Genomic DNA, 22,878 nt, shown 5'->3' on the forward strand with positions numbered 1-22,878 from the left:
GTATGTCTGTCTATGTAGTTCTTTAGGAGTTTACCCTTTATCCACTTCTGTCTTTGACTTTCTGCCTTACCCTTTGTTTCCCCGGTATTCCCCTGTATCTGTGTACATCTTTATATTTATCTTCACTCAACTCTCCTTCAGTCTTTATTCTCTTTATTTCTCTCCTTTGACTGCTCTTACTATAGGATTTAAGTAGTTTAAGCTGTTCACTCATTCTTTGTACAGATTTGTGAATTCATGGGTATGAATTTCCTTTCCCTAATATTTCTGTCCCCTTAATTAAAGTTCTCTGATTTCCACTGGTATTGAGATGAAAATTTGGAATTCAAACTTACTTAAGTGGGGCTAGTTGCTGAGGGTATAAATAAAATCTCTCTGCTGATAATCCTTGTGGCTTTATCTTTGCTACAGGAAAACTGATTCTTGGTGGTTACTACTGTCTGAGGTGCTTCTGACCTTCAGTGAATTTATATTCCCATCAATTTTCTTTGATTCTACACCCCTAAACCAGACAAACCTTTTTGAGACAATTGTGACTTCTTCAAGAGTTCATCTCAGGTGAGTTGATTACGGGGAAGAGGAGATAGAAGTGTTTTAATATCTTGCAGTTGCTCACCCCAAACACTGTGATATTCTCAGGGTAAATTGGATGTTTAACTGACCAATTTCTGATCTAGTGGGTTTTTTTAATCTTTAAGTACTGAGAACCTATCTGGGGTCTTTGCACAGAAAGTATACTTAAATGTTATTGAATTGAATCCATGTTCAGACTTGAGGCTAGTTGTGACTTTAGAGGCATAGCTATAGCAGCCTCTTATATTCACCAGAACTTTTAGGAATGAGGCAATAACAGAATGAACATATTTTAAATCTCAAATTGGTTTAGTTAAAAAAAAAAAAAAAAAGACAAGTTGGAATTAATAGTCTTTAACAGCAGTGAATGTTAAGGTGGGGTACTTTTAATTTCGGTATACCTTAGAAGCACCTTCAAAGGTCATCTTGTCCAACTCATCTTTTGTGAAGAAAATGCATGGTTCTGAGAAGAGAGGGACTTGTCTAAGACACATGGTCAGTAGCAGAAGAGGGCTTCAAACCCAGGTTCTCTGGTTCTAAAGCCAACATTCTTTTGGCTGTTAACCATTTACTTTTCAAAATAATTTTTCATGCTCCCCACTTCCCCAAAAGAAGCCTTAGATCAATATTATATATTTCCTAGCCAGAGGCAAGATTTTTCTTCACTACATCTGAGAAAAACAGAATTTGCAAAAGATTGTTACTGGAATACTTTACAAAGGAGTTAAAACACATTATAATAAATTCTGGCAATATTTTAACTGAGTGCATGTCATTAAAGAGCAGTTCTGATAAGTGAGAGCTAAGATTCTCTGGACTTGAGCCAAAGAGAAGGTACAGTTTTTATAAGTAAGGACAGAAGAGTTTTGTTTTCTTCATTTACTGTGGTACACTTTTCATAAAAATAAGTGATAACTTTTAAAACAGTTTGTTTTTCTCGGCTTCCTTGAAATGAAATTTCAATGAGGGATTTGAAGATGTGGATTATTTCCTTGTTTTTTGAAGATTATGTGCAAAGTTGCTCCTTAAACAATTTACTTGCTGTCTGAAGAGGAATAACAGGCTTCTACCTTGTCATAGTCATTCATTCACAACATTGATTATGATTTATAAAGTTCTTCCAGAGGGATTTTAACAACTTTTTCTATTGCCTGAGAGCTCAGTGAATCTCAGAGAAATAAATTCATAGGTTCATAGGACCCTTTTTTGGAGATAAATTTAGGTGAGCTATTTCTTTTGGTCTCTGTTAACTGAAATGGAAAAGATTGTCTTTTGTGACTTTTGACAGTGAACTAATAAATGCTACACTGAATTATTCTGTCTTCCTAAGTGATTAAAAAAGTTAAAACCTAACAACTTTAACTCTAGTTGAGGCAGCTAGGTGACAGAGGACAGAGCTCTGGGCCTGTAGTCAGGAGGACCTGAGTTCACGTTCAACCTCAGATTAGCTTATGTGACCCCGAGCAAGTCATTTAACTCTTGCTTCAGTTTCCTCAACTGTAAAATTGGATCTATAGCACCTACCTCCCAGGGTTGTTGTGAGGATGAGACATTTGTAAAACACACAGCACAGTGCCATACCGTGGTAGTACCTTCCCTTCTTTACATTTCTCCCTTCTATGTGTTTATTATTTTTACTTCCTCCTTGATTCTGGCGGAGAGTAGGAGGTAGTTAGCCAAGAGATTAGATAGGAATGCAAGTGGAACACCAGAAACTTCTACAAGGAACTAGGAGAGTTTTTCACTGGCTGAGAGTGAATTTGGGCTGTAGTACCCGGATGGACCAATTCTAATTCAAAGAGGGCCTTCTTGGGGCTAGAGACTGACTGACTACATTACTGAAATCCAGACCAGAAGATTCCCTTGGGGGACAGTGAGTCCTGGCCAAAAGCAGGCCTGGGGAACCATAAATCAGTTTACATTAAGCTAACTAGCAAGCGTCTGCCTATTCACATTTCCAATTAACTTTACCCTGATTACTGTATTATGGCTGAATTTGTTTTCTACTTTTGCTTTTAAACCTGCTGGTTAAGGTTTAGTAAGGGAGTCACAGAGTACTGGAGAAGGAAAGTCCAATCTAATAAGCATTTATAAAGTGCCTACTATGTAAGCACTGTTCTAAGTGCTGGGGATAAATTAATAAAAACAGACAATCTCTACCCTCAAGGAGCTTACAATCTAAAGAGAGGGACAAACACTAAAGGAGGCAGGAGTGGGGGAATGGGATAGCAGGGGGTACCCAGCTAGGCACATTCTGTTCTGTGGAACTGAAACCAGACAGAGCAGCAGATGCACAGTGGAGTGAGCTAAGTCCAGTTGCTGCCCTTCTATAAAAGGAAGCATTGAGAGGAGTTTGGTCTTCCTCTCTCCAGTCCTCCGGTGTGAGGGAGAGGAGCCTCAGGAGGGTAGGGTCAATCAGGGGTTGAATTAGAAGCTTGGTGGTGAGTTTAGGAATAATGAGTTTATCCTGGGAGGCATTTTTGTTTTTTGGAGTTTAAACCTGGCAGGGCAGTGGATTCAGAGTGTAGATCAGGGTTTTGGGGTTTGGTTTTTTTTTTTTTGGTTGTTGTCCTTCATTTTCAAAGAGGACCAAAATGACATCACTATGATAAAGTGAAGTTTCAATGTGTCTGACAGTGGCTGATCAGACCAATATGAGCTTGGAATGCTCTACCACAGGTTGGGCACAGATAATCCGTATGAATTTTTGAGGGGGGTACTCCAAATTTGTGCATCCTACGTTTACATCGTGCTATTTCAATTCTGTTTTGCATAGAACATAGCACCCTTTCTGATGTGGGCACACTATGCTGAGTGGTCCTGTGCCAGTGTCTCCCATGTTGCACAGTCAAATCCAAAATTCTTTTTTTTTTTGGTGGGTTTTTTAAAAAGTTATTTATTTTTAGTTTCCACAAGATTTTGTATTCCAAATTTTCTCCCCATCTCTCCCCTCCCCCCACCCCAAGATAGCATGCATTCTGATTACTCCTTTCCCCAATCTGCCCTTCCTTTTGTCACACCCCTCCCTTCCCTTATCCCTATCTTCTCTATTTTCCTGTAGGACATGATAGATTTCTGTATCCCATTACCTGTATTTCTTATTTCCCAGTTGCATGTAAAAACAATTTTTAACATTCTTTTTTAAAACTTTTGAGTTCTCACTTCTCTCCCTTCCTCCCTCCACACCCATCCCCACTGAGAAGGCAAGTAATTCAATATAGGTTATACATGTGTAGTTATACAAAAAACTTCCATAAAAGTCATGTTGTGAAAGACTAACTATATTTCCCTCTATCCTATCCTGCCCCCCATTTGTTCTATTCTCTCTTTTGACCTTGTCCCTCCCCAAAAGAGTTTACTTCTAATTACCCTCCCATTATCCTCCCATTTGCCCTCCCTTCTATCATCCTCTCCACACCCCACTTATTCCCTTCTTCCCTACTTTCCTGTAGTGTAAGATAGATTTTGATAGCAAATTGAGTGTGCATATTATTCCCTCTTTAAACCAAATGTGATGAGAGTAAGCTTTGCTTTTTCCCTCTTACCTCCCCCCTTTTCCCCTCCATTGAAAAAAGCTTTTTCTTCCCTGTTTTATGGGAGATAATTTGCCCCATTCCCTTTCTCCCTTTCTCCTCCCAATATATTCCTCTCTCACCCCTTAATTTTATTTTTTTTAGATATCATCCCTTCCTATTCACCCTGTGCCCTTTATCTATATGTATATATAATCCCTCCAACTACCCAAATACTGAGAAAAGTCTCAAGAGTTACAAATACTATCTTTCCATGTAGGAATGTAAACAGTTCAACTTTAGTAAGTCCCTTATGACTTCTCTTTCCTGTTTACCTTTTCATGCTTCTCTTGATTCTTGTATTTGAAAGTCAAATTTTCTATTTAGTTCTGGTCTTTTCATCAAGGATGCTTGAAAGTCCTCTATTTCATTGAACGACCATTTTTCCCCTGCTTTGCTGGGTAGGTGATTCTTGATTTTAATCCTAGCTCTTTTGACTTCTGGAATATCATATTCCAGGCCCAGTGATCCCTTAATGTAGAAGCTGCTAGATCTTGTGTTATCCTGATTGTATTTCCACAATACTCGAATCATTTCTTTCTGACTGCTTGCAATATTTTCTCCTTGACTTGGGAACTCTGGAATCTGGCTACAATACTCCTAGGAGTTGTTCTTTTTGGATCTCTTTCAGGAGGTGATCAGTGGATTCTTTTAATATTTATTTTACCTTCTGATTCTAGAATATCAGGGTAGTTTTCCTTGATAATTTCATGAAAGATGGTATCTAGGCTCTTTTTTTATTGTGGCTTTCAGGTAGCCCCATAATTTTTAAATTTTGTCTTCTGGATCTATTTTCCAGGTCAGTTGTTTTTCCAATGAGATATTTTACATTCTGATATTTTTTCATTCCTTTGGTTTTGTTTTATAATTTCATGATTTTTCATGAAGTCATCACCTTCCATCTGCTCCATTCTAATCTTTAAGGAATTATTTTCTTCAGTGAGCTTTTGGACCTCCTTTTCCATCTGGCCAGTTCTGCTTTTTAGGGCCTTCTTTTCCTCATTGGCTCTTTGGATCTCTTTTGCCATTTGGGTTAGTCTATTTTTTAAAGTGTTATTTTCTTCAGCATTTGTTTGGGTTTCCTTTAGCAAGCAGTTGATTTGTTTTTCATAATTTTCTTGCTTCACTCTCATTTCTCTTCCTAGTTTTTGCTCTACTTCTCTTACTTGATTTTGAAAATCCCTTTTAAGCTCCTCCATGGCATGAGACCAATTCATATTTTTCTTAGAGGCTTTTGATGGAGGAGCTTTGACTTTGTTTTCTTCTGTTTGCATACTTTGCTCATCCTTATCTCCAAAGTAAGATTCTGCAGTCTGATTATTTTTCCTGGTTTTTGCTCATTTCCCTAGGCATTTACTTGACTTTTAAACTCTTTGTCAAGGTAGTTCTCTGCTTCTAGATGGGGTAGGGGGTGTAATGTCAGCTACTCTATCCCCCCACAATCTGGGGGTCCAGAGCTCCAGATACAGTGGCTATAGCTGCCACTGCTATTGCTGCTGTCGGTTCTTTCGTCCCTTCCCCCCTCTGCCGCCCTGAGGCTGGGGCAGGACCACTCCACTCTCCTGCACTGGTCCCACAGGCTTTTCCCACTGACCTTCCAATTTGTCCTCAGCATTTTGGGGTCCTGAAGTCTGGAAACTGACATAGGCATGAAAGATTCAGTCTCCCCAAGGCCTGCTCAGGTCCTATCTGTGCTGGCACGGCCCACACTGGACTGCGCTCTGCTCCCAGTGTGGCTCAATAGACACTTCCTGATGATCTTTCAGGCTGTTTTGGGCTGGATATCTGCTTTCCTCCATCATTCTGTGGGTTCTGCAGCTCCAGAATTTGCTTAGAGCCATTTTTTTATAGGTATTTGGCTGGGCTTGGGGACAGCGCTCTAGAAAGTGCATGCTATTACTCCACCATCTTGGCTCCCCAAATCCAAAGTTCTTGAGAGAGACCTTGAGAGTATCCTTGTATTGCTTCTTCTGACCACCATGTGATTGCCTGCCCCATGTGAGTTCTCCATAAAATAGTCTTTTTGGCAAGTGCATATCTTGCAATCTAACAATGTGGCCAGCCCATCAGAGTTGTGCTCTCTGAAGCATAGTTTAAATACTTGGCAGTTCAGCTCGTGCAAGGACTTCAGTGTCTGGTACCTTATCCTGCCAGGTGATCCTCAGAATCTTCCTAAGACAGTTCAAATGGAAGCGATTCAGTTTCCTGGCATGGCGCTGGTAGACTATCCATGTTTCATAGGCATACAACAATGAAGTCAACACAACAGCTCTGCAGACTTTCAGTTTGGTAGTCAGTCTAATACCTCCTGTCTCCCAGACTTTTCTTTGGAGACTCCCAAACACTGAGCTAAACTCTGGCAATGTGTGCATCAACCTCATTGTCAATGTGTACATCCCTGGAAAGTACACTACCAAGATAAGTGAACTTATCCCACAGTATTCAAAACTTCTCCATTTGTTGTAGTCGATGGTTCCACGGATGGATGGTGTGGTGGTGGCTGATAGAGCACCTGTGTTTTCTTGGTGTTAATTATTAGGCCAAAATTAGCACAGGCAGCAGAGAGTTGATCTATACTTTGTTGCATCTCAGCTTCAGAGGTTGCATTGAGTGCACAGTCATCTGCCAACAGAAAATCATGCACTAGCACTCCCTCCACTTTGATCTTGGCTTGTAGCCTTTTCAAATTGAAGAACTTATCATCAGTACAGTAGGTAACCTTGATGCCCTCATTGAGAGCATTTGACAACATGGCTAAAAACATCATGCTGAAAAGCATGGGAGCAAGCACACAGCCCTATTTCACTCTCTTGGTGACTGAGAAGTCACAAGAGCATTGTCCACTATCCAAAACCCGGGCAAACATGCCATCATGAAATTGACTACAATACTGATGAACTTCTCCAGGCAGCCAAATTTTGACATAATTTTCCATAAGCCCTCATGACTAACAGTGCAAAGGCCTTGGTCAGATCTACAAACATTATGTACAGACCTCTGTTCTGCTCCTGGCATTTCTCTTGGAGTTGTCAGGCAGCAAACATTTTATCAGCTCTTCCTCGACCCTTTCTGAAGCCACATTGGCTCTCAGGTATATGACCATTCCAGGTGAAGGATCAGCCTATTAAGGAGAACTCTAGCAAGAATTTTGCCAGCAATGACTTAGAGAGAGCCACTCCTGTGATTGTTGCAGGACAATCTATTCCCTTATAGATCAGGTAGACATGGGTGGGAAAGGAAAAGAGATTAAGAAGGGGTATCAGTAATCCTAGGTCCAGATGACTCCTCTATCTGACAGAAGCAGTCAAGCAAGGCTGTTTTGAGAAGTTTAGAAATCAGGAAAGGAGACACCAGGACTATAGTCAAGATCCTTACTTCCTCCCGACGGTTGTACTTAGGGAGGCAGAAGCAGTTTAGCGAAATTAGATCCTTTTTCGGTGTCACAGAATCATACAATTTTAGAGCTGGGAAGAAACTTGGAGATCATCTTATCTAACTCTATTTCACACATTAGGAAACAGGCACAAACAGGTTGATTTGCTCAAAGTCACCAGTCAGTTGTGGGAAACAAAAGAAGGAATTCTGTTTCCACAGGATTAAAGCTCCTCCCAGTTTTGAGTGATAGCAGAATGTAAGTCAGAGGTGACTGGTTCTAATCACAGACTTCTGACCAGGTAAAAGGTCAGAAGTTTGTTTGCATGCTTAATGAGCTGTTTGAGGGGGAACCTTTCAGGGAGGAAAACATGTAAAGTGGGAGGTTCAGGAGGCTACATCTAGCCAATGGAGAGCAAAGGAGGGGAAATTTGAATTGAGAACCATATAAAAAGGCCAGCATTTGTCTGAGCAAGCATGGTCTCCATTTGGATGTAGAATAGTTGGCTAAAATAAAATGAGAACTTTCCTTGGCTGCACAACCAGTATTGTTCTTTTTTTAGAATGAGCATGTTTCTCACACAGTGGAGAAAGACCAGACTAGAATCCAGGTTTTGTAATTCTCAACTCTGTATTATTTCCATTACTTAATAATAGCACCCCTCTAATGTCTATCAAGTGTTTTCCCTGAAAGAACCCAATGAGATAGGTAATATAAGTGTCATTATCCCCATTTTAGAGATAAGGAAACTGGTTTATTAGAAAGGTTAAGTGAAAGGTGACTTAACAATCCCACAGTTGATTTTCCTAAAGCAAACCCCAGCATATTGACAGGAAAAATATATGGAATGGTCATTCTCTGGGACCCAGCAGGGCTGCTATTTCTCTCTTCTCTCATCTTCTATCTTTACAATGTCTTCCCTTCAAGTTGCCCTTTCTCCTAGTAGTTTCCTTTCTCTGAAGTTCAGTGATTCCACAACCTCCTAGGATTCATCTGAGGAACTCCTAGATGCTTTGAATTCTGCTTCAAGGACTGGAAGAGGAAGAGGATGGAAAATCAGGAATCTTATAATTCCTGCTTGCTGCTGGAAGTTGCAGGGATGGCATGAGGGTCTTTGTTTCTCAAGGCATTGGCTTTTCATCTTTTCTGGTCATTAATCAGTCAGAATTTATTTATCAGTCAAAGCATTCACTAAGCACCAGGCCCTAGGGGTTAAGCATTGGGAGTACAAATACAAAGAAAAAGATAGTTCCTGACCTCAAAAAGATTATACTCTAATGGAGGAATATATTTTAATGGAGGAAGATAACACATATCAGTGTGCTGGAAAGGCAAGGGGTAGGAGAATCAAGGGTACCCACAGGGACAGAAATGTGGCAGATGAAGACAGGGAGCTAGAATCTAGAGAGCTGCATTGAGACAGTGGAGAAGCATAGGTAGGGTAAGTACTTAACATCTAGTTAATACTTAATAAATATCTTTTGATTGATTTCTTTCTACTTTTAGGTTAATTACTTTAAGTAGAAGGAGATGGTGTGAGAAATGAGCCCAACTAACAAGCCCCCAACTGTGAGAAACATGCTCACCTTAAACAAAGAACAATGCCTATTGTGCAATCAGGAAAGCTTTACGTCTGCGGGCAGCCTCCCCAGAAGGATTATAGGAACACTACAATATGTTCAGAATGATGGAAGCTTCTTATACTGTTCCGAATTTTGGACCTCCTGTGACACTGTCCATTGCCACATGACTTCATGTTCTCCTCTCTGATAGGCTTTCCCCCAAATACCTCATCAAGCCTGTGCACAAGTTTCTGATCTCTAACCTGACCATGCTAGGTCACAACTCTGATCACCCAAAGCTGTGGAAACAGAAGTTCTTCCTTGTTTCCCACAGTGGTATGAATTGGTTATAGACATTATGTACATAAATGCACATGATATGGTAAAGGTAGTGAATTATCTACTTTGGCTTAATATTTTTTTTCTTTTTTTGCTAACCTCATATACAGCTAATCCAGTAATGACTGATTTGGGTAATCAGAGTTTGGTTGCTTTAACCACCCTTACAGATGTGGTAGCTGATAGCAAAGGATACAGATTGCCCTCTGTTGATATTTTGTATTATTCATTCATTCAACCAAAAACCATAAAATCTTGGGTTGCCTCAGCTTCCTGGCTTCTCAACACAGCCATAAAGCATTTGCAGTTGCACTAAAAACAGAGCCAACAGGACCTCCCTCTTTGCAGCATAACGAAGACAATTGACTTCTGGAGAGGGATTACTAGATTTTAGGATTCTTTCAGGAAAAAAAAATCAGAAATGCAAAAGTGATTATTATCTCTGGGATAGTAATCATGTCTATGTGACACAGAAAATGACAAAAAAGTTAAGGCATAGATTTGACTTTTCTTTGTACCTATAGGAGTCATTGACTTCAAAACCTAAATCCCAGATGCCCCCTATGTATGCCCCAATATGTAAAGAGATCATTTCTTTCAAAATACCTGTATCCTGGGTTTGATTGTATTGAAAGAAGTTTTTCTGTCAAACCACTCTTTTTTTTAAGCCATCGTGTGGTTTGACCAAATGGTTTTATTTAGATTTTAAGGTGATGGATGTATTTTGAAATATATATCTTATGGCAGTATTGTAGATTCTTGTGATTTGTCCCTTGTTCTTGAAGAGGACCATGACATCAGGGAGATGATGAGTTGACTTTGATTTGAGTAAGGGAGGCTGTGCAAGGTCACCAGCATCACTTTCTCCTTCAGAGCCACCTGGGTCCAGTGGCCAGATATCTATCAGGAGGACTGGAGACGGCCTAAATTACAGTGGGAGACCTTGGCGCTTTTATGCTAGTCTTTTTAGGTTCTCAGTTTGAGTGAGGCAATGCCCATTCAGTGAATAAGCCTCTTTAAGAAGTGAATCAAGGGATGACCCTTTTAATTAAAAAAAAAAATCAAACTGGGAGGGAAAGACCCTCAGGGTTGCTGGCCAAAAGAGAAACAGTTTCTATTTACATTCATTCTGAGCCAGGAGAGCCAAAAATTAACCATTAAATGGTGCATGAGCAGGGACCTATTATTGTCCAATCCATGAGATCCAGAGTGAATTGAATTTAAGATCCAATCTTTGAGGAGAAAATCTAGCCATAAACACCAAGTTAACAAGGTAGCTTTCCACCAGCCAAATTTATCTTCCTCTGGGCAGAACACACTCAGGTGAGAGGAAGGGAGGGTTGGGAAGGAGAAGGGAAGAGAGGAGGAGCTGAGTTGCCCAGCTGGAACTGGCCAGCTGGGTCCCCATTCAAGCAGCTCAGACTACTCACAGGTTGTGGTTTGTCCTTCATTCTCCAAGAGGATTATGATATTAGAGAGATGATGCCATGACTTGCAATTGACTTTGATTTGAAGGAGGGAGGGAGGCACAAAGTCACAGCCTCACTGGCTTCTCCAGGACCAACTGGGTTCAGTGGCGAGATTATCTATCAGATGATAGTCCTGGAATGAACTCCTTCCCTTCAGGGAAGTCCTGTTGACTCCTTTGGAATGCTTAAGATATGTTCTCCACTTTTAGTCTTGTACATACCACTCCCTCAAGACCCTTAGAGTGTTCCTTTTGCTGTAAAATGAGAGGACACCAGGAGAAAGAGGAGAGATCTTAGAATCCAATAAAAAGATCCTAGATCAAATTTCAATTTAGGAATGTTTCCTCTGAGGCAGAGGGTTCTCTGCTGTTCTGTGGCTAATTAAGGGATAACTTGTAGACACATAGGGGCAAGTTTTTTTTCATTTTCTGTTTATTGGCATCTGTCACCTAAAATTGATGTCATTTTCATTTACTTTGAATCTTTAGATGAGATGAATTGAATTTTTCAGTTTTTAGGACTTGTATTTCCGGTAATTTGTTTTTCATGTGTTTTCATATTTCACCTTACAAAGAATCCATCTTTTGTCATCCCATCAACTCCCATATTTGCTTGCCTCATAAAATCTAGTAGATTGTGAATAAGTTCCAAGGCTGAAGCCTGATTTCAGATAGTTCAAGTTTGCTTTTATCCCCCAGAGATTTTAAACTATGCTATCTTACACATCAACACAACATAGTGTGTACACGAAGGCTTCAACCTTGCAGAAATCTTATTTTTTTATTTTAATTATTTAACTTTTTACATTCATTTTCACAAAATTTTGGGTTCCAAATTTTCTCCCCATTTGTCCCCTCTCCCCACCCCAGAACACTGAGCATTCTAATTGCCCCTATCACCAATCTGCCCTCTCTTCTATCATCCCTCCCTTCCCTTGTCCCCATCTTCTCTTTTGTCCTGTAGGGCCAGATAACTTTCTATACCCCATTACCTGTATTTCTTGTTTCCTAGTAGCAAGAACAGTACTCAACAGTTGTTCCTAAAACTTTGAGTTCCAACTTCTCATCATCCCTCTCTCCCCACCCATTCCCTTTGGGAAGGCAAGCAATTCAATATAGGCCATATCTGTGTAGTTTTGCAAATGACTTCCATAATAGTTGTGTTGTGTAAGACTAACTATATTTCCCTCCATCCTATCCTGCCCCTCATTGCATCTATTCTCTCTTTTGATCCTGTCCCTCCCCAAGTGTTGACTTCAAATTGCTTCCTCCTCCCATTGCCCTTCCTTCCATCTTCCCCCCCACCCTGCTTATCCCCTTCTCCCCCACTTTCCTGTATTGTAAGATAGGTTTTCATACCAAAATGAGTGTGCATTTTATTCCTTCCTTTACTCGAATGTGATGAGAGTAAGCTTCATGTTTTTTCTCTCACCTCCCCCCTTTTTCCCTCCACTGAAAAGTCTTTTACTTGCCTCTTTTATGAGATAATTTGCCCCATTCCATTTCTCCCTTTCTTCTCCCAATATATTTCTCTCTCACCTCTTAATTTCATTTTTTTAAGATATGATCCCATCCTATTCCATTCACTCTGTGCTCTTTGTCTCTGTGTGCGTGTGCGTGTGTGTGTGTGTGTAATCCCACCTAGTACCCAGATACTGAAAAGTTTCGAGAGTTACAAATATTGTCTTTCCATGTAGGAATGTAAACAGTTCAACTTTAGTGAGTCCCTTATGACTTCTCTTTGCTGTTTACCTTTTCATGCTTCTCTTCATTCTTGTGTTTGAAAGTCAAATTTTCTTTTCAGCTCTGGTCTTTTCATCAAGAATGCTTGAAAGTCCTCTGTTTCATTGAAAGACCATTTTTTCCCCTGAAGTATTATAGTCAGTTTTGCTGGGTAGGTGATTCTTGGTTTTAGTCCTAGCTCCTTTGACTTCTGGAATATCCTATTCCACGCCCTTCGATCCCTTAATGTGGAAGCTGCTAGATCTTGTGTTATCCTGATTGTATTTCCACAATACTTGAATTGTTTCTTTCTAGCTGCTTGCAATATTTTCTCCTTGATCTGGGAACTCTGGAATTTGGCCACAATGTTCCTAGGAGTTTCTCTTTTTGGATCTTTTTCAGGCGGTGATTGGTGGATTCCTTGAATACTTATTTAGCCCTCTGGTTCTAGAATCTCAGGGCAGTTTTCCTTGATAATTTCATGAAAGATGATGTCTAGGCTCTTTTTTTGATCATGGCTTTCAGGTAGTCCCATAATTTTTAAATTGTCTCTCCTGGACCTATTTTCCAGATCAGTTGTTTTTCCAATGAGATATTTCACATTATCTTCCATTTTTTCATTCTTTTGGTTTTGTTTTGTGATTTCTTGGCTTCTCATAAAGTCATTAGCCTCCATCTGTTCCATTCTAATTTTGAAAGAATTATTTTCTTCAGTGAGCTTTTGAATCTCCTTTTCCATCTGGCTGATTCTGCTTTTGAAAGCATTCTTCTCCTCTTTGGCTTCTTGAACCTCTTTTGCCAATTGAGTTAGCCTATTTTTCAAGGTGTTATTTTCTTCAGCATTTTTTTGGGTCTCCTTTAGCAAGGTGTTGACCTGCTTTTCAGGCTTTTCTTGCATCTCTTTCATTTCTCTTCCCAGTTTTTCCTTCACCTCTCTAACTTGATTTTCAAAATCCTTTTTGAGCTCTTCCATGGCCTGAGCCCATTGAATATTTATTTTGGATGTTTGGGATACAGAAGCCTTGACGTTTATGTCTTTTCCTGATGGTAAGCATTGTTCTTCCTCATTTGAAAGGATGGGAGGAGATATCTGTTCACCAAGAAAGTAACCTTCTATGGTTTTATTTTTTTTCTCTTTTCTGGGCATTTTCCCAGCCAGTGACTTGACTTCTGAGTGTCCTTTCCACACCCACCTCGCCTCCAGTTCTGCCCAGCCAGCAATTGGGGTCTGAGATTCAAATGCTGCTTCCCAGCCTTAGGGCTTTGGCAGGGGCAGGGCTGCTCTTTAGTGTGAGATTAAATTCAGGTGCTTGGGTGGGGGCAGGGCCCCCACACAGGGCTCAGTTCCCTCAGGGTGTTTACAAGGAGACCTTCAGCAATGGATCTGAGCTCCTGCCTGCTTTGGGAGCCCCTATCTGCTGCTGCCTCCCAAGGGAGCCTGAGTTATGGAGATACTCTACTCCCCTCTCAGCCAGCCAAACTCTCTCACTGACCTTTGGCGCCTGTGGGTGGAGGGACTTGCACTGTGGCTGGAGATTCTCTCCCTGCAGCCTGCTCAGATCTTCTCCTCTTGGTGCCAAGAGGCCAAGGCAGGGCTGGGCTCTGCTCCAGGTCAGGTGCGCGACGGACCTTTCGTGTCAGTTTTTCAGGGCTCTCTGGAACAGAAAACTCCTCTGCTCCATTGTTGTGTGGCTTCCACTGCTCCAGAATTTGTTGGGAGTTCTTCTTTACAGGTATTTTATGGGCTGTGGGTTTGGAGCTAGCTTATGTGTATCTTTCTACTCCGCCATCTTGGCTCCTCCCCCCCCCGAAATCTTAGTTTTGTGTATAGTTAGTGAACTAGGTTAACTTTCTTTTGGTGCTCTCTACTGAGAGACAAGAATCACTTTTAAATTTTGTTTTTTCTTTTCATAACTGATATTAACTAAGCACACATTCTCTGGAGAAATATAATGCCAGAACTATCTTGAACATGAAAATTATAGAATTTTGGAGGAAAGTAAAATTTACCTCCTCTCTGTTTTTTCCTTATATTGAAATGCAGAATATATATTGGGGGCATTTGTGAACCATCACAGAATGAATCTGAATGCCTGATGCAAAGATTCATTTGTCCTAGTATATTATTAACACATACAGAGGATCATAAATCAACAGTATGGACCTAAGAGACTACCTAATCTTCTAGATATAATAAGGGCAGAGAAAACAATGTGCAACTCAGAAAAATTAATTATTGACTTTCCTCTGAAAAGTAAAATACATTGTTTTCTTTGGTTTAACATATAGCTAGAGCTAGGGGGGAAATAAATTAGATTAACAAACTCTAGTCAAGGATCAGCATATGAACACATGGGTATTCATGAAACTATTTCTTTCAAAATGCCTCCTTTGGGATGTATTGAGAGATTTTCTGGCAGATCATAGCCTAGTGGTGAGAGAACTCCTCCTACCAATGCCAACAGACATTGGTAGGCACTTTTCTCTACAACTTATTATCTCAGAGAATTGCCTGGACTAGGGTGTCAAGAAATTAAATGACTTGCCCAGGTTTACACAGTTTCCAGAAAGGCAGAATTTGAACACAAGTGCTGCTGTCTTCAAGGCTAGCTCTCTTCACTATGCCACATTATCTCTCATCAGTGTTATATAAAGAATAGGTGAAACAGGAATCCACATCATATATTCACAAAAAACACAGGCATTGCCCCCTTTCCATTACCCCTTAATAAACATGACAGGAAGATACTTTCTTCACTCCTCTGTGATATCCTAGGAGTGCTGTTACCACATAAGCTATTTGAGCACTCCAACGAGGTTCAGACTGCTTGCTGCAGAGGGAAGCTGTATATGGAAAGTGAAATGGAATGTAAAATTAGAATCAAAATAGTGTAAATTCAATTGGGAAGCATTGGCAAGCTACACAAACCTCAGATGAATATTAAGAAGTTGAAAAAAGAAGCCCGAAAGATAGGAAGATTCTTTGTAGTGCTCAGACTCAACAATAGGCACTTTTCAGGTTGCCTTGGTTTGGCTTTGTAAAACCCTTTTCATTCTGTATTTAATCATCTGAGAAAACCATTAAAAAAAGGCAAATCATATTCTATAGCGTTCCAATCCCACAGCTGTTCTGCACATGTCACACTCCTGGAATTCAATGAAAGTGAAGTGCAGTGTTGATTAGTTGTACACTCTGAAACCTTCAGAATTTCAATTTCTTACCAAGGCGGGAGAGGAGAGGTTGTGGTGATGGCCTCAAAGGTGAGGACCAAATTGGGAAAGGGAGGGCAAATTCCCCTCTTTGGGATCCCATTCAAGTGCTTCACTGCAAAACTCTAAGTAGACCACTAGGGGGCCTTTGAAACCCATTATAAAAGGCCCGTCTCTCTAAAACTTGGAGCACATATACATGCAACCCTGGCTAGGTGAGCATTTAGACTTCTTCATTTTGCCTTGTAGTACACCAAGTCAGAAACATGCCTCCAGAGGCAAATCTCCCTAGTTCTCTAGTCACAGCACAATGACAAATGAATTAATACAGAAATAATAGATGAATGAATGAATTTGCAGCAGAGGTGTGTCTGTCTGTCCAGAGTATCTTCAGTTTCTCCAAGATACTGTCCAGGAATTGCTTCTTCTAACTTTGCTGAAGGTTTGCTTAATGGAGAAGCCTGAGGAAAATTCTGGAAGAAATCTATTCAGATTTATAAGGGTTTTGTGGGTTACCTAATCCAGATTGAAAGAGCTTCCTTCAATACCTATTTGTAAATTGCATATACTTTTTGAAAGATTAGGCAAAAGTGAAAGTTAAAAAAAATGTCTTGCCTTTTCTTGTGAGAAGAAAAATGTCAGCTCTGCATAGCTATTGAGAAGGGGATCAAGAGTGAGCACTGCTGTTGGAACTGTTAAGACCTTGGTCCTAGTACTGGCTCTGCTACTTAGTGGCTGTGTGACCTTGGGCAAATTACTTCTGTGAGCTTCAGTTTCATTGCCTGTAAAAGGAATAATAACAATAATAATACCTCTGCTACCCACCCCCCAGTCAATGTGAGGGAAGTACTTTTATGAATCTGAAAGTTCATGTACAACATGTAACTTTAAAGTCTTTCCCCTAAGATGACCAGACTTCTCAAACTGTCTCCTTTTTAAAGATTTGGTTTTTGAAGACTTGCACTGATAGACAGCTCCCAGGAAATGCGCTGGCAAGAAGCCCAGAGCTAAATTCAGAAGGACGGGTTAGTAGGTAAACTTCATTGTCATAAGTTTTGAGACTTAAGCTTAAGTTAGAGATAGGAGAATTCACTGAGAAAAAGTAGTTTAATTCAAGACCCTTTTCCTTTTCACGAAACCCTCTTCTCTTCCTAAATTCCCCATTTCTACTGGGAGCTGTATCATCCTCAGCCCTCCCTCTTTCTCATTCCTCATATTTAATCATTGCCACAATATACATCACATATGTTGCCTTCTCTCCATTCACATGGCCACCATCCTAAGTGCAAGCTCTCATCTCACCTGGACGATTGAAACAGATTCCTGATTGGCCTCCCTGTGTGTACTCCCTCCCCTCTGCAATCTGTCCTCTGCAGCTACCAAACTGACATTCCTTTATTTTGTTTTCTAATTTATTAATTTCTAGCAATCTTTTAAAAAATTGTTGAGTTCCAAATTTTCTACCTCCCTCTAGCCCCTCCCCCCAACTCACTGAGAAGGCAAGCAATGTAATATCAATTGTACATGTGAAATCATGTAAAACATTTCCATATTAGCCATGTCACCAAAAAAAGCAAGAAAAATAAAGCGAAAAAATTACACTTCAATTTGCACTCAAAATTCATCAGTTCTCTCTCTGGAGATGTACAGCATTTTTCATCATGGATCCTTCAGAATTGTCTTGGATCAAATTGATATTCCTTTTTTTCCCTTAATAGTATTTCATTTTTTCCCAATTACATGTAAAGATAGTTTTCAACATTCATGTTTCTAAGATTTTGAGTTCCAAAATTTTCTCCCTCCTTTTTCCTCAAGACAACAAGCAATCTGATATGTACAGTCATGTTAAACATATAAAAATTGATATTCCTTTAAAAATTTTATTATGAACTTGACAAAATGAAAAATTTCATATACAAAGAACAAAAGAGAATTGTATATGAAGCAATAAATCTCTTGCATGCAGTTATTTTTTAGAAGCATATATTAAATTTAACATATTAGTTCCAACATTGTCCAGGTCATTTATGTTCCCTTCCGGACTTCCTTTTGTTCTGTGTATTAAAAAAAGTTTCATTTTTTGCTCCCAAGTTGATATTCCTAAAGAACAAGTCTGAGCATGTCATTTCTTTGCTCAAGAAGCTCCAATGGCTTCCTCCTGCTTTGAGGACAAAATATAAACTTTTCCTCTTAAGATTTTAATGCCCTTTACAATCCAGCTCTAGCCTACCTTTCCAGGCTTTATTGCATATTGCCAGTTCTGGCCAGTTGCTTCTCCTCATAGAAAATGTTTGTTCTCCCATCCTCAGTCCTCTTCACAACTGTCTCTTACACTTGGAATTTACCTTCTCCTTATAGGGTCCCTAGCTGCCTTCAAGACTCAGCCCAGCTGACACCCCTTAGAGGCAGGCTGTCCTGATCCCAGCAGTTGGTAGCACCCCTGAAATTTATTTCCTATCTTTGTTGTTGTTATTTTGTCATTTTCAGTTGTGTCCGACTCTTCATGAACCCATTTGGGGTTTTTTGGACAAATATATTGGCTTGCCATTGCCTTCTCCAGCTCATTTTACAGATGAGGAAATTGAGGCAAACAGGCTTCAGGGACTTGCCCAGGGTCACAGAGTTAGGCCACATTTGAACTCAATTCTTCCTAAATCCAAGGTGAGCACTCTGTTCCACTGTGCCAAAACTTCATCACTACTTTGTCTATATTTGAGTTTACTTTTCTGTGTTTGTGTTGTTTCCCCTTAATAGAATGTAACTTTGTTGAAGTCAGGGGTCATTTTGTTTTTGCCTTTGTATTCTTCCCCTTCCCTCCATCTAGCAAAGTGCCAGGGAATATAGTTAGCACTTAATAAATGCTTGTTGAATTAATTAATGGAGTTGACCAAAAGGGAAAGAAAATACTTCAGCTTTTCCAGTTCCAAGTCACTTTGTGGTGGTAACATTTAAAATGCTTCACAGTTGAGGATTTTCTGTTGTACCTCCCATTTGGGACCATGATGGCCCTAACTATAACCTGCTCATTGTATTTTAAGTTACTTGAAGGAAAGGGACTACATTGTGTCCCTAGCACCCAGAACAATAGTACATTGCACATAGTAGGTATGCTTAATAAATTCACATTCTGGGCCAAGCGTTCTAGATATTCCCTGATTTTGTCTTTGAGCATTCTTGAATTTTTAGCCTGCAAATGTACTCCATTTCTCTTCTCTTCCCATGGGTTGAGATCCTTCTCCTGTCCAGGCCCACCCAGGGGGACCACCTCTTATCTCCCTAGCTGAAAGGGATCTTTACCCTCTATGAATTTCTTAAAGCACTTTGACTAGAACTCTCTTTTGCATTTATCACATCTTGCCTTAATCACATGAATTTGCTTGCATGTTTTATAGTTTAGATTAAATTGTAAGTACCTGTAGGGGAAAGGCTGTGTTTTTCATTTTTTATATTCCCAGCACCTGGCATTAATTTCTTCAAATAATGTAGGCTCTTAATGTATGTTGAATTCTGCATCGGTCTTCTTTGATTGCATAGGAGGGTGTGGATAAAGATATGTGAAGGAAAAAGCAGTGTGGTGTGATGCAAATGAAGGCTGAACTGGAAGACAGAATAGAATACCTAAGTTCTAGGACCAGTTACTAACTAGCTTACGTGACCTTGGATAGGAAACTTAAACCTCTCTGGGCCTGTTTCTCCATCTATAATAAACTGGATCCATCAATCAACAAGAATTTCTTAAGATCTGATTTTATGTTTGGTACTGCCCTAGGTGCTTAGGATACAAATACAAATAATGAAATAACTCCAGTTCTTAATAGTACTAACATTTTTATGGATTACTGAATTCATAAGAATATCCTACCTCACTTTAACAAGTATGATGAACAGTTTTTGATTCCCACATTTTACTTCCTGTATTGTCTTTTAGTCAAGTAAAAGTGGCTTCATATTAATGAAATACCTGTACTCACTGGACAGTACCATTAAGAATGTGCCACTACACCTTCTACTCAAGTTTTTTAAATAAAACAAGGAAAAACTATAATGGATGGTACCATTTGATTCAAGAAATTTGGACTTTGGTGGAGTGTGAGAATGGGGTTTTTATTTGATTCACATCGTGGAACTAGTTTTACAGCTCATCTCTGCCCCACACATTGGTTTGTTTTACTGAATTCTGAATTCAGTTCAGAATCAGGGGATCTCGAAGTTGGAAAGGCCTTGGAGGCCATCTAGTCCAAGAATTCCTCTGAACAAGAATTCCTTCTCCAATGTCCTTGATGAGTGGTTATCTAGTCACTACTAGAAGACTCCAGAGTAGAGACATTGGGGGTGGACAGTACTCATTACTCCCAGAGGTGGCCAGTGCTGCTTTTGGACACCCCTAATTGTTGAGTTTTACTTTTACATTTTTGGTAACTCAGCATTTCTACTGGAATGGAAGTAAAAACAACACAAGACTAAGTACTCAAAAGACCTGGGTTATCCAGTTTCTTCCAGGTTTGTTAAACCTTTATTAAGGTTCTACTATGTACAAAAGCACTATGCTAAGCCTGGGGAAACAAAGATAGACAAGGAACATTCCCTGCCCTTAAGGAGTTAACATTTCACTGGGAAGCATACTCCAACAGATAAATGTAATGTAGGGTGATCTAAGGAAGGAGGAAACACTAACAATTGAGGTAACTAGGGGAGGCACCTGAGCTAAACTTTGAAGGAAATGGATTCTGGGAGATAAAAGGGCAGGAGGAAAGGTTTTCCCTAGCCTACACCAGAAGTGGTGTAGAAATGGGGTGTGTAAGCCCATAAGCAGACTGCATAGTGACTAAGAAAATCACAAGTTACCATTATCTGTATTTTACTGTATTCTTGTAATGTTGTTAAATACAACATTTCCCAACTGCATTTTAATCTGGTTCAATTCACTCTGGGGAGTGTTGCTGGCCTCCTCAGCCATATGTTTGACAACCTCTGGCTTATGAATTACATTGTATAGAGGAAGAAGAGGACATACCAGGCTTAAAGAACAACTAGTAGTCCAGCTTGGCTAAAACATAGGATGTGTAAAGCAGTATAATGTAAGAAAAGGTTGAAGGGGTAGTGTGGAGCAAGACTATGGAGACAAGGCTTCTTAACCTTTTTTGTGTCATGAACTCCTGTAGTGGTCTGGTGAAACGTATGGGCTCCTTCTTGGATTATTATAAAAGTATATATGTATATATATAAATATATATATATAAACACATTTATAATTAGAGGAAATACTATCAGTTAGAGGTTAGTGGAAAGAAAGATTTTTCCCATCCAAGTTCATGGATCCCCTGAAACTCATTTAGATTGTTGTGTTTCCAAGAACCTCTGGTGTGAGAGTGATAGGGAACATTGAAAGACTTTGAGCAGGAAAGTGACATAGCTAGATCTACGCCTTAGGAATATTTTTTGTCATCTATGTGGAAGAATGATTAGGGAGGGGGAGAGAATGGAAGCAGGTTGTTACAGTAAATAACTCAGGTGAGACATGATGAGACCAGAACTAAGGTAGGAGTTGTGAGTAGTAAGAAGGTGGTGGAAATGAGTGAGAGTTGTTTCGGAGGTAGAAGTAAATGATTGTATGTGGGTAGCTGGGAAGAGGGAATTCAGTTGAAGATGAAACTAAGGTAATGAACCTCTGTGAAAATGGGAGAATGGTATCCCCCTTAACAACAAACAGGTTTAGAAGAGGAGTCCATTAAGGGAAATTCAAATACACAAAATCTAGTGTCAGTGCAATTTGAAAGAGGTATTTCTTCATCCTTCTCCCCATCTCATAAAATATTGATTGAATTTAGAAGGTGCATGACCTTGACCTAGGAAATGAGCAGTTATTAAGTGCCTATTATGTGCCAAGCACAGTGGTTAGTGCTGGAATAACAAAGGCACACAGGCAGTTCTTGCTACAAAATCCAAATTCTAATCATAGGGAGCATTCATCCTCTTTAACATGTAACCTGATTATATCCACCACGGCTGCAAGCTTGATGGTCTTTGCTCTACTGAGAAGAGGAAGATTCTATATGGGAAAAACTATCTTGGAATCAGGGGAACTGGCTCCTTTATTCATTTGAAGTTGACCCTGGGCAAGTCACTTAATCTCTAAGCCTCATTTTCTTAGTCCTTAAAAGAACAGCAATACTTATATTATTAAAGTTATCATTAGTTGATATTTGTAGTGCAAATAATGTCTTTATTATTAGACCTGCCTCGGAGTTACAAACCTTAAAACACTTCTGAAATGTAATTACTGCAGGTATGAGATTTCCTGTGATTTATCTTAATCACGAGATAACAATTGTAAACCAATGTTGCTATTTCCATGTGTATTTCCGTATTCCACGTGTATTGATTTCCAGGTGATGCCAATGAATCTGCTAGTTTTTGAAGTATATAGTTTTGAAATCATCCATTTCTCAAATTCTTCATGACTTTAAGGAATTTTTCCAAGGGATAAACCTTTGCCAACTGATAGGACTTCCTAGGGAATGATTTGGAATGGTGTAAAATGAAGGCATCTGATTACATACACCAGGAGTTGTTAACCTCGGGTCCTCAATCCATAGGTACATTTCACGGAGTCTGTGAATTTGGATGGAGGACCCCCCCAAAAAATCCAACATCTGTATTTTCGCTAACCTCAGTATGAAGTTTAGCGTTTCCTACGGTTGTTTTGAGGACAGCATAGTTTTTTTTGCTAAATGGTTCCCAGGACACACACAAACTTCAGAACTCTTGAACTCGACTATTTCCACGGAATCTCCTAATTCCCAAATATTTCATGGGTCTCTGACACATACATGGAAAATAACTTTTCTTCAAACAAAACTTTGATACGTAGGAAACGGCGCAAATTATATTCCTAAGTGGATTTTCAAAGAAGCCTTCGGCCAGCAAAAGTGACCCGAACTTGGTCAACCCTTTCTGACCCAGCCAGTGCATTCTTGCGTTCCGTTCCGTTCCGTTCCGCTGGAGCCCAAGGGGAGGGGGGGGATCGGGACAACTTTCTGGAGGAGATGGGTTTGTTTG

At 39.8% G+C, this 22,878-nt stretch overlaps 1 protein-coding gene across 1 annotated transcript in view; it reads left to right on the forward strand.

Moving 5' to 3' along the window:
* Positions 1–470: 470 nt before the first annotated feature.
* Positions 471–22,878, forward strand: part of USP42 (ubiquitin specific peptidase 42) — a 77,677-nt gene continuing 55,269 nt past the window's right edge. Inside the window, exon 1 of the mRNA XM_072597836.1 lies at positions 471–558. The gene's annotated coding sequence lies outside the window, so the exon portion shown is untranslated. The remainder of the gene's footprint in view (positions 559–22,878) is intronic.

Source organism: Notamacropus eugenii, chromosome 3 (genome assembly GCF_028372415.1).
Source record: "Notamacropus eugenii isolate mMacEug1 chromosome 3, mMacEug1.pri_v2, whole genome shotgun sequence".
Taxonomy (NCBI): Eukaryota; Metazoa; Chordata; class Mammalia; order Diprotodontia; family Macropodidae; genus Notamacropus; species Notamacropus eugenii.